Below are 11,871 nucleotides of genomic sequence, written 5' to 3'. Positions count from 1 at the left end.
CTGCTCTTCACCACAGTTCAAAAGATGGATGCAAACTCGTAGGAAAAATTCTCCCTTGCTCTACCCCACAAGATGAAGCTTATTTCTTGCATGTATACTGAAAGCAAGGCTACATTTCCTCAAGCAGGGATTTAAAAAGAAAAAAATCAGGACATTAGATAATGGTTCATAGTCAAGGACAGGGGAAACATTAATCATCACATCCTTAACTCCAACAGCATATAAACTTTCAAGGATGATCAGTCAATGGTCAGCACTTACGTATTACTTGGAAATCAGATTTGAACATAGTACATCCTGAACTTCTGGCTAGGAAATGAGGTGTACAGATGTTAGAGAGTCATTTGCAAGGAGCCCAACCGTGCAACTTTTATTCACACGAGGTAGTACTCACTCACGTGAATAACCACATTGACCTCACTGCAATCACGGGAATGAGTAAGTAATATTCAGTGTGAGCAATGGTTGTAGAAATGGGTGTGAGAAAAGCTGATGTCTTTCTAAACAGGGAGACTGAAGGAAGGATCCTTTTGTTTCATGGTTAAATTGAAAATGTGGTCACAGGGAAGTATCTGGTAGGGTTCATCCCGCTCTCTGAATATTGCTAACCCATCCCCATTCCAGGATAACTCACTCAGGGTTCTTGGAATTGCCATTAGTCCCACTGCTGTTTCTAGTGAGCTCTCTGCAAACCCAGCGTGAACTGATGTGAACGTATATATAAAACCTTGAGCCTTAACTATTAATTAACAGCAAAACTGACTATGGGAAAAATTGATTCATTTGAACTCATCTTCAGGGCCTGTGAGCTTATGAGACTCTATTATGGCACACAAAAAATTACAAAACTGTTTTGAATAAGACTGGAAGATTTTGAACAGCTCTAGTCATTTCCCACCAGTCTGTGATGACTCACTTACCATCACCCTATGCACTATAAATGGCTGACATGGACTGTCTGTCTGTGCTGATGTACCCTCAGTCGTACCCATCTCCACATTCCTAAAATAATCAATGTACACTGTTTTGATCATGCACAAAGACACTCTGTACGAGCTGACTTTCAAAGAAGACTGACCACACAAATTCCTCCCATGAACTCAAATTTGTTGTCATAGTGTATAAATATCCTTTGGAAGTCTTTTCACAATGGAATATTCTTTGCAAAATAAATTAGTAGAAAGCTAAGATGTCCAAGAGCTACACAAACTCACCAGAGATTCATACATGTGCAATGAAACAAGTGATGACCTTTTAGGAAACAAACTGCGTACTGAAAATAAAAAAAATCCCAAAGCTCTCAACACCACTGCCTAGAATCAGCACTTGGTTATCTTTGACATGCATTGATGTCTTTAGGGGGTGATTTTCAATTACACAAATAGGAGCTAAATGCCCATCTCCCCTGGGAGTTAGACACCCAACTGTCCCTTGTGCCAGTGATAACTGTCCCTGTAATGCTCACCTTTCGCGAGCACCCCCGGCCAAGCATGTGTTGTAGTCTCTCTATGTGTTTGTGGTGGCTCTTGAGTGACTCAGGCCTCCAGCTGAGCCACACACAGTCTGTCTGTAATAAAAGTAAAGCAAATTCCTTCTGGGGTATAAGTCCAACCAATCCTATCTCAAAACCCTCAGTAATGTCTCTTGATTTGCAGACCTATCTCTGGTAGGCTTGCCAACTTTGTACTCACACAAAACCAAACACCCTTGCCCCACCCTCTGCCCTGCCCCTCCTCTGAAGCCCTGCCCATGTCCTGCCCCTTCTCTGAGACCATGCCTCCACTCACTCCACCCCCCTCTCCTCACCCTCTCACTCATTTTCACTGGGCTGGGTCAGGGGTGTGGGAGAGGGTGAGGGCTCTGGATGGGGGTGCAGGCTTTGGGGTGGGGTGGGGCCAGGAATGAGGAGTTCAAAGTGTGGGAGGGGGCTGCAGGTTGAGGCAATGGGATGGAATGCAAGAGGAGGTACAGGCTCTGGGCTGGGGGTTGGGATGCAGGAGCGGGTGAGGGCTCTGGCTGGGGGTGTGGGCTCTGGCTCCTATGTGAAGGTATGGCCAGGTGGCCCTGTGCACTGCCCAGTCCACAGCACCACCCCCGGAGCTCCCATTGGCCGGGAACCATGGCCAATGGCAGCTGCGGGGCAGCGCTTGGGGCAGGGGCACCATGCGGGACAGCGTGGGGGATGTGCCGGCTGCTTCCCGGGAGCCGCACGGAGCGAAGGCTAGCAGGGAGCCTGCCAGCCCTGCTGCACAGCGCCACCAACCAGACAGTCAACGGCCCAGTCAGCGGTGCTGACCAGTGCAGCCAGGATCCCTTTTTGACTGGGTTTTTCAGTCGAAAACCTGATACCTGGTCACCCTAATCTCTGGGCTTTCTCCTCAATCAGTTCAACAGGGCCTATCACATTACCTTGGTTTGAACTGTCTCAGCACCTTCTGGGCTCTCTCAAATTGTCCCTGCTCTTCAAGCAGTCCTGGTGTGGGGCACATCCCCCAGGGCTCTCTCCCTCTTTGTCTCTCTGGGCCCTTTTGGCCCCAGTTCTTCAGCTGGGCCACTAAAATAGTTCATTTCCCCTTCTGGGATGTATCAAACTCCAGGCTACTTTCCCAGTGGCTGGTGGGGTGGACTTGGGCCCGGCCTCTACTCTGGGTCCCAGCCTAGGGACCCGATAGATAGCAACCATCTGCTATGTCCCTTTAAATAAACTGCAATGCTGCTACAATTCCCTAGGCCACTTCCCCATGGCTGCAGCACATTCTTCACCTTACCTCAGGGCCTTATCCTGATGGAGTCCCAGCAGCCAGCCCAGCACACCATCCACTCTCCTCCAGTTCTAGCTGAGAACTGAACTGCCTCTGGCCCTGCAGCTCTTCTTATACTAGCCTGCTGGCTGGGCCCTGATTGGTTGTGTCCCACATAGCCACTCTTGGCGACTTCGAGGACCCTCTCCACTGGCTTTTTGGGGCGAGGTGTGGCAGGGCCATGAGACCTGCAGCAGGGGGCCTCAGAGTGTCTGGTATACCCCATCATAGTCACCCTATATTTTTGTGACCACTGCTTCTCTTTTTTCTGAAAAATGAGCAAAAATATTTTCCATTGGCCTCACTGAAGATGGCAGGGTTTCAACAGCACTGGTTGAAGTTCCATTTAACTTGGAACTGTCAAAAATGTTAAACTCTGACAGATCCGCAGTGGATTTCCGAGCTATGCAAAATTAAATACCAAGAAAGGCCCTAAAAGAACCATGATCAGAGATGTTTTTCTGGGCGAGAGAGATAGGAGATGGGGAGCCTGTAAAGGTGGTACCTTTGTGCCCCACAGAGCACAACTCCAGCAAGATCAGTGCACCTTAGTGCAAAGAGTGCATTGTGTATGGGGGTGGAGGGTGGAGTCTGATGGGGCCAGTGGATTACTTAGGAAAAGCCCCAAACCCATCCAAGCAAATAAGGGACACAGGGCCTGTGCAGTGAAAACAGCCCTGAGGCTGCAGAGTGGCTCTCCATGTCTTATGGGTGACAATTCTATATCCCATTGCACCTCCTCAGTCCATAGAACATTTATTCAGTTGTGACTTGAGAAATGGTTGGTGGTTTCTAAGATAGTAGTGCCCTGTCTGGAGAAACTTCAGGATGACTAGGCACTGGAGAGCTGACAGTGGGACCCAGAGGTTTGGGACTTCTCACTTCACAGTAGAAGGCACAGGCCCATGAATTGGTGAACAGTTTTGTGCATTAACAACTTTGCAAAGCAAAAATAAGGATTTCTGCCTACTTCTCATTATTTGCGAATTGATTCATACAGTATAAGGAGCTTTTTGCCCACAAGGAAAGGAACAGCTTTCCATTGTGATCTAGTCGTCCTTTACTGGCTCTGAAGGAAGAAACTAGCAAAATAATATCATGAAGCATAGAATATGATGGATGATATACCAAGGCCGAAAGTGAAACTTATGTATTGTACTTTAGAATAAGAACCACACTTGCCAACTTTCACACATTAAATAAGCACCCCCACTTTCACAATAAGCCAAAAATCAAGCTAATCACATTTCAAAACAAGACCAAAACAAGCTAATCCCTAAGAACCCCAACACTCTATGTGACCAGATTCCCTCCGCTCCCCGTGTGCAGTCTGGGACTGTGGTGGGCCCGCTGTACACCCCTGACTCTCTCCCCTCTTTGCTGCTGCTTGCCCCTTGCCCCTGCTTGCCGGGAGCCGATCAAAAAAAAAACAACAACAACTAGCCAACAAACCAATTAAGCCAAAAACAAGGCCAATTTCTGCATTTTTTCCCACGGATCTGGCATGTCTGATAAGAACATGCATGTGGATAATTTGACCTCATCTGTGGTTCAGGTCAAGTTTTGCATGTAGTCCGAGTTTGAAACTGCTCTCGCTTATTTGTATTCAAATAAAATATATAAAATATTTCTTATCAGAAAAGGAATTTTAGAGCTACTTTGGAGTTTGGATAAGCATGAAATTCAGGAGTGAGCTCAAATATTGTGCCACAACCATCTCATTGATTGAACTCATATTTGTTGCAGAGAGTGAAAAGGACAATAAACATGGCATGAGATGTGACAGCTGCCATATTGGCAGACACAGCAGGGATTGGACTAAACCTCCAGAGCTGAAAGCATGATACTCTCTCTATAGCTTCAGCTAAAGGAAAAGGCTCTTAAAGTGAGAGCGGTAGCACATTCACATCCTCTGTGGATCAGGGACTGAGGGGGGTCATGTAACCAGTAGGTTATAAATACATGGGGCATAAAACACAAGATATGATTGAAAATAAGGCTTGTGACATTTGGAAAGGAGAAAGGCTACAAGGGGACTTGATTGAGATGTTCAAAATTGTATAATGAAAACTGATAATTCTTTCCTTTTTACCCTGCCCAATAATATGAGAAGGGGAGATATTAAGGTGTTAAAAATAAAAAAAAATCAAGAAATACTATGTAATACAGAATATAGTCAATGCATAGAATGGTCTCACAAGATATCTTCAAATCATAATATATCTGGAGTTAAAAAGGATCTGAATAGGTTTATAGCCATCCCAATGCATTCCTTGAAGCACCATTCGTAGTCCTTCCATAACTCCAGTTACTTCAGCAACTAAAAGTGTAATCTAATGAATACAAAAACATAGAAAACAACAATTGTCTTTTAAAATCCAGGTATCAATAAATTAATATAGAGTCAGTCACATTTAAGATCTGAAGCTTTCCAATTTATGCAATACTAGCAGTGGCAACCGTGTATTCTGGGTGAAAGACCGGAAGAAAAAAGTAGCTTAGTCAGAAGAAACAACAAAAGCAACAAAATAGTATAACTTGTGCTATTGGCACCTTCAAAGTGAGTGCCATCCCAATCTGCTGTAAGTGTCCTGTGATATATTCTGCAGACTTAGCAGCCACAACACATTATCTGTTGTGCATTTCTAGCGCACCCATCATCACAGGTTCTTGGCTTCAGCGTATGCATATATGACATGCAGATGTTTGATTTTGCACTTGTTAACTAACCAGATTTTGTTGGCATTTACCTACATTGTTTATAGAGAGAGACGCTGATCAAAATGCCTATTCTATGCAGGTCAGATTAATAATCCTCAGCAACAACCTTGCTTATTGCACAAAGAAAACTCCACTATGATTCTAGCAACTCTTGAAAAGGAGGGTTGTAACAGGACTGCAGGGTAACAAAAGCCACAATTGCAGCACAATCACAATGAAGTCCTCATGCTTCACTCACAAAGAAAAGGAAATATTGCTTGAGCATTCAGAGCATGGGAGACTCCCATCAACAGATACCTTACTGACATCACCGTTATCTAATGAAAGTTGGCTCGCCTCTGTAACAGAGGAAAACACTTACAGGATAATGAGAGAACCTTTACTGGGAAATCATTTATTAAAGCTGACTACTGCTTTAACAAACCTTGTTGTAGACTGCCAGCACAGTTGCACTGAGAAAGCACTGCTTTGCAAGGAAGATAGTGTTCGTACTGACTGATATCCCCTTCATACTTGTTCTTTTAAACATATCACCCACCATTTCCTAAATACTAAACCTCTTTAAAGCATGTTACATGAGCTTTCCTTAGAGGTAAAGTCACTGATGCTCCCTTATGCTTACAGGTCAGGAATTCACTTCAGAGGAATCCACTTATAATGAATGAAGGTCTTTGTTTACAGTGATATCCCAATGAACTTTCATCTGCTTTTAATGAACTTCACTCCACTTATGGGTCTCCTGTCTTACACTTAGATTGAAAGCTTTTTAGGCAGGAACCATCGTTTTTAGTTCTGTGTTTGTACAGCACCTCACACAAAGGGGTCCTGGTCCGTGGCTAGGGCTCCAAGGCACTACAGTATTACAAATAAATAATAACAATAACAGTGCTTACACATACCCTTGCCCACAGTGGAGAAGGTCTCTGCACTGGTCCCATGGAAGGGACCCGAAGACATGGCTTTCTGTTTATATGGCAAAGTGCCCCAAAATTCCCATAGAAGGAACAGAGAGCAACTATTCTAGCCTATGGACTAAACAGAAGCCACAAAGAGGCTGGAGGATAGATTATTTTCCCCCTCACAAATCCTGCCATGCTCCCCTCACAAAGCCCAATAATTTGCTTTTTCTCTAGGGAGTTAGTTGAGGTCTGAATTTCTCCTCACACTCTGGCTATATCCTGTGTACATGCACTGAGTAAATTACTGAGGTTTACACTAAGGGTGTTTTGTTTTCATTTGTGGCACATGCTGTAACTTGTGACCCAAGTTTCTTCCTACCCTTAGGGAATATGTGTGCCAGGCTTTGTGATGCTACTGGGACAGTTGTTATAACCCAGTCTGGTCACCTATAGACTTTTACTTATTCTGCAATTCCTCTGCATTAAGCAGTACTCTTTTATTTCCTGGAGATTGCCAGGTGGAGACACCAGGCAGAAATTCAGAGATTATATACACTAAGGTCACAACTTTAACCCATATTCATCTATACTTTTGGTGAAAGGGTCACTCCTCAAATAAGGCTTGGTTTCCTGACTCATATATATGTGAAGTTTGGGTACAGTTTCTGTGCTGACAATGCTTGCCTCAGCCCACTGCAACAAAAGCAGAGAAGGATTAAACCTTAGAAGTAGAGCTTTGAAACACTCAGTGGTTTCAGGTTTCAGAGTAGCAGCTGTGTTAGTCTGTATTCGCAAAAAGAAAAGGAGTACTAGTGGCACCTTAGAGACTAACCAATTTATTTGAGCATAAGCTTTCGTGAGCTACAGCTCACTTCATCAGATGCATTCAGTGGAAAATACAGTGAGGAGATTTATATACACACAGAACATGAAAAAATGGGTGTTATCATACACACTGTAAGGAGAGTGATCACTTAAGATGAGCTATTGCCAGCAGGAGAGCAGGGCGGGGGGGGGAGGTGGACCTTTTGTAGCGATAATCAAGGTGGGCCAGTTCACTGGGGTTTGCAGAAATGTTGTTTGCATTGCAGTTCAGATGCATTCACATCCCCTGAATCTGAATGAGCCTGAAAAAACTCCAAGTGAAACTCAGCTGAAACCATGAAATTTCACCTGTTTTGGGTCACCATTCAAAGGTATAACCCAGGACCCCTTTCTTGTGTCTAGCTCTCTATCCTTCTCTGGTTTTCTTTTTTCAAATCCTCCCTTGATCTAGCCTGGATTTTGTTACCTTTCTTTTATCTTTATTTTACTCCTCTGTCTCAGTGTTTCTCCTTTATCTCTTCCACTCCATAGTCCCTAGTCTCTTTGTCCTCAGAGGTATGCACTGATTTGTCTTTTAAGCCCTTGTGGTTTATTTCTATGTATGTTAACAGTTTTTCACAGCCATTTTAATGCCACAGGAAGCTATTTATGGGGCTAAAATAAAATGAAACCTAGGACTTTGTATAATATTTCTGTGCCTGGATGGTGGGAATGCCATGAGAAGCTAGGATCTCATGCTAGGTTGGCCCTGTAAGTGGCTCAGCACTTATTTTAATCAGAACCACATATCAGTAATTATGGGAATGCCTTTTGGTTAAATGCCTTTTGTGAACATCAATGGGAGACACTGTCCCTTCAGGGTATTCTAGACAGTGTGTTTTAGGAGGTAAGTGACTGTGGCAATTCCGCAGCTGTTCTAAGGAAGCAGAGAAAATAGATACAATATGGCAAAAAGTCAATTTGCCAAATCAAAGTGGAAGTGAAAATTCTCCTAAGGCGAGAATATAAAAAAGTGTCAAAGCAGCATATTCAAACAAGCCATTTTAAATTGCCCCATTCAAAAACCATTCATTTACCCATCTTCAAAAGATAAATGAAATTATATCCTTGAAAAAGATGGCTGAACTTATTTAGAACGAAACATATGTTGAGAAAGCTGAACAAATATTGGACAAACAATTAAAGGAACACAAAAGGAAAATGAACTCACTCTAAGCATTGCATAGAGCTATGGGGTATGTGGAGGAATTCGTCCATGAAATTCAATTAGAATTGTAAATGCATTTAAGCATTTCTGTGAAAGGGAAAATAAATGAACTCTCCTGCATTTCAATAGTAGGAACAACAGCACTTGTTTCATAAAGACAAAAACTGACATATGTAATTTGGAGCCACCATACAGATTAACCTAAATGCAAGTGCATAAAAGGTCCACCAAGCTAACAGTCTCATCCATCTAGGATGTATGAATCTAAGGTCATCTCAAATTACAGGACTTGTAAAATAATCAAGCAACACAACAAAATCCCCAGGACAAGACACAAAAGGGATTGTCTACACTTAAAAGAGTTTGCCAGTACAGATATCCTTGTAGAACAATTGAACTCATAATCACTAAGGTCTAGTGCAACTCTTCATGCCTGGAAAGTTGTGGTATTCCAGAAGAATTGAATCAGTGAGTTTAAGCAGTTTAATAATATTTCACAAATGCGGTATCCCTTATTTTAACATTAACAGAGCACTTTTTACCCCAAAGAGATGGATCACTTTCATAACATTGATATGCAGCCACTTGTGGGGTGAAACAAACCAGCTGTTTAAGGGCTCACAGCAACATTGCGGCTTCAGGCCAGAAAATGAAGAATATTGCATCCAATTCAAACTACAGAGGGAATTTAGGCAGGAATAATCTGATTATCTACTGAAGTTCACACTTCCAGGAGCACAGTGCACTCACAGAGGTATGTGCATCAGTTACTGAATTATCAGCCTGATTCTGTGCACTACCTACATTTCCGTGAAGGTCTTTCATCTGAATACCAATCTGGTCCAGCAGTGCTTTGCTGATAGAGCAGAGGTATGTAGTGACTATACTGATATAGGTGCAGGCACCATTAGGAGCCACAAATACCAAAGGAATTCAGATACAAGCACATACCACTTACCAGACTCAGCAAGGGATTGTGAGTTCAAGTGAAGTCTGATAGTGGCACCGATACCACAAGCAAAATCCCATTGTCAGGATCTGGCACAAGGTTTTATCTATGCTCCAGACTGAACATAATGCCATCTCCTGCTGGCCTAGGGAATCACAAGCTGGAACCACAGAGAAATCATGAGTTTTTATATGACAGGACAGAGCTATTTTTCTGCCTGTGTTCTTATACTGGTGCCCAACACTGGCTATTTTAAACTTTTTTTTCAGCCCTGATGCTTCCAGGATTTCTGATCTATCATGATATCATTCGGGTTCAACTGTCTTAAGCAAACAAAGGCCTATGTGAACACCACAAATTCACAACTGTGAATAGAAATACAAATGATCAGTGTTCAAACATGTATATAACAAGGTGAAAGGCCAGAATATTAGACACTGAAGAAAGAAATCCATTAATTGAATAACTACATCAAAACAGAAAAAAAATAAGTGACATAAAAATGACTTTACCATTAAATTTTCACATGCATGAAAGGTGCATAATCTACTGTAATTCTCTGCATTTATATGGAAATTAAGGTAGCCTAGTGTTGTATCAACCAGGCAAGGTACTAACAAGCTTCAACAGGACTTTATTTTCAAAGTGGAAACCTCTTTACCAAGGTGCTGCTGCACCCTCTGTAGCTTTCTCCCAGCCTCTCAACTCCTCCCCCTCCTTCCTGTTTCCTGTCCTTTCAGACTCCCAGCAGCCAGTGCTCCCAATTCTAATAATTACAAGCAACATCTAAACATCACATTCCCTCCTCCCTTAAGAAACTCTCCCAATTAAAATAAACATTATTGTTCCAACCACAGGAACAAATATGAAACAAGACACTGTACTGTTGGCAGAAATATTACTCTGAAAACACTGTAGATACTACATAACATAGTCTCTAGTCCAGACAGGTGGCTGTCTGGGTCTGACCGGCCGTCTCTCAAGCCCCAGTTCCAGTGCAATGTCTTGTTGTGTTGGTACTATGGTGAAGTCATCCAATGCAGACTGGGTGTTGGCATAATCTTCTCTTGGTGCATAGGCAGGTGCAAGATAAGAAGCATTCCATACCCGCCCATCAGAAAGTCGATAGGTATAAGGTCCCTTCTTCTCTATGATTTTAAGAGGAGCTGTGAATTTATGGTCCCCTTTGTGTAAAATCCCAGGTTTTCATATTCTAAATTCACACTTAAACTTTGGTTCCTTAGCACCCCGCCGCTTGCTTGTGAAAGCCTTAGACTTTGCTTGGTTCTGTTCATCTGTTTTTCTCACATCATCCCCAGTTGGGGCATCAGGTCGTGCCTTTAACAATCCAGCAATGTTCAGTTTAGTATTCATCTGTTTCCCATGCAGTAACTCTGCGGGTGATCTTTGTGTTGTGGCATGTTGTGTAACCCGGTATGCTTGCAAGAAATCAGTAGTGAAGGGTATCCACAATCGCCCTTCCAGTTTAGCCATTTGCAAACTCTCTTTCAAACTTCTGTTAAACCATTCGATTTCCCCATTGGCTTGAGGGTAATATAGGGATGACCTTCTGTGTAAAATGTTCCTCTGTGCTAGAAAAGTTTCAAACTCCAGGGAAGTAAATTGACTACCATTATCTGAAACCAGTTCCTTGGGGTTACCTTCCCTGCTAAAAACTGAAGAAAGGAACTTAATTACTGTAGCAGAAGAGATTTGCGATGTAAACGCTACCTCAGGCCATTTACTGAAATAGTCTATTAAAGTGATGGCATAACGGCAGTCAATTGGAGCAGTATCAAAGGGTCCTACAATGTCAATCGCCACTTTTTCCCATGCAGATTCAGGAAGAGGAACAGGCTGTAATGGAGGGGTACATGTCACTGCTGTCTTATCCTGCATTTGGCAAGTGATATAGGATTTTATGAGTACTTCAGTTTGAGAGCCCATCCCTGGCCACGAATACAGATCCCGTAGTCGTTGTTTGGTTTGGACAATTCCTTGATGAGTATTGTGTGCCAGGTGTATGAGCTTTGACTGTAATTCTTCTGGCACAAGGAGCCGGTGTGTACCTTGTAGCACACAACCATTAAACAAAGAAAGTTCATCTCGAACTATAAAATAAGGCAGCAAAACTGGGTCAAGGTTTTTCGGGTGACAGGGCCATCTCTTTGTCAGAAATTCCCATAGTTTTTGTTGAATTGGACACACTGAACAAGCAGCTTGAAATTGTTCTCTTGTAACTGTAGTGAGAGTGCTTGTAATAAGCGCAACCACTACATCCTCATCCTCCGGTGGACCATCTGGTGAAGGCAAAGGCAGGTGAGAAAGGCAATCAGCAACCACATTTTGGTTTCCAGGCTTATATTCCAGTTCATAATTGAAAGAGAAAGTAGTCTTGCAGACCATCGAGCAATACGGTATCCCGCTCTTCCCAGTCCTTTCGTGGTGAGCAATGTCGTCAAAGGGCTG

This window comes from Chelonia mydas, chromosome 7, assembly GCF_015237465.2.
Source record: "Chelonia mydas isolate rCheMyd1 chromosome 7, rCheMyd1.pri.v2, whole genome shotgun sequence".
Taxonomy (NCBI): domain Eukaryota; kingdom Metazoa; phylum Chordata; order Testudines; family Cheloniidae; genus Chelonia; species Chelonia mydas.
This window is presented reverse-complemented; position numbering follows the sequence as displayed.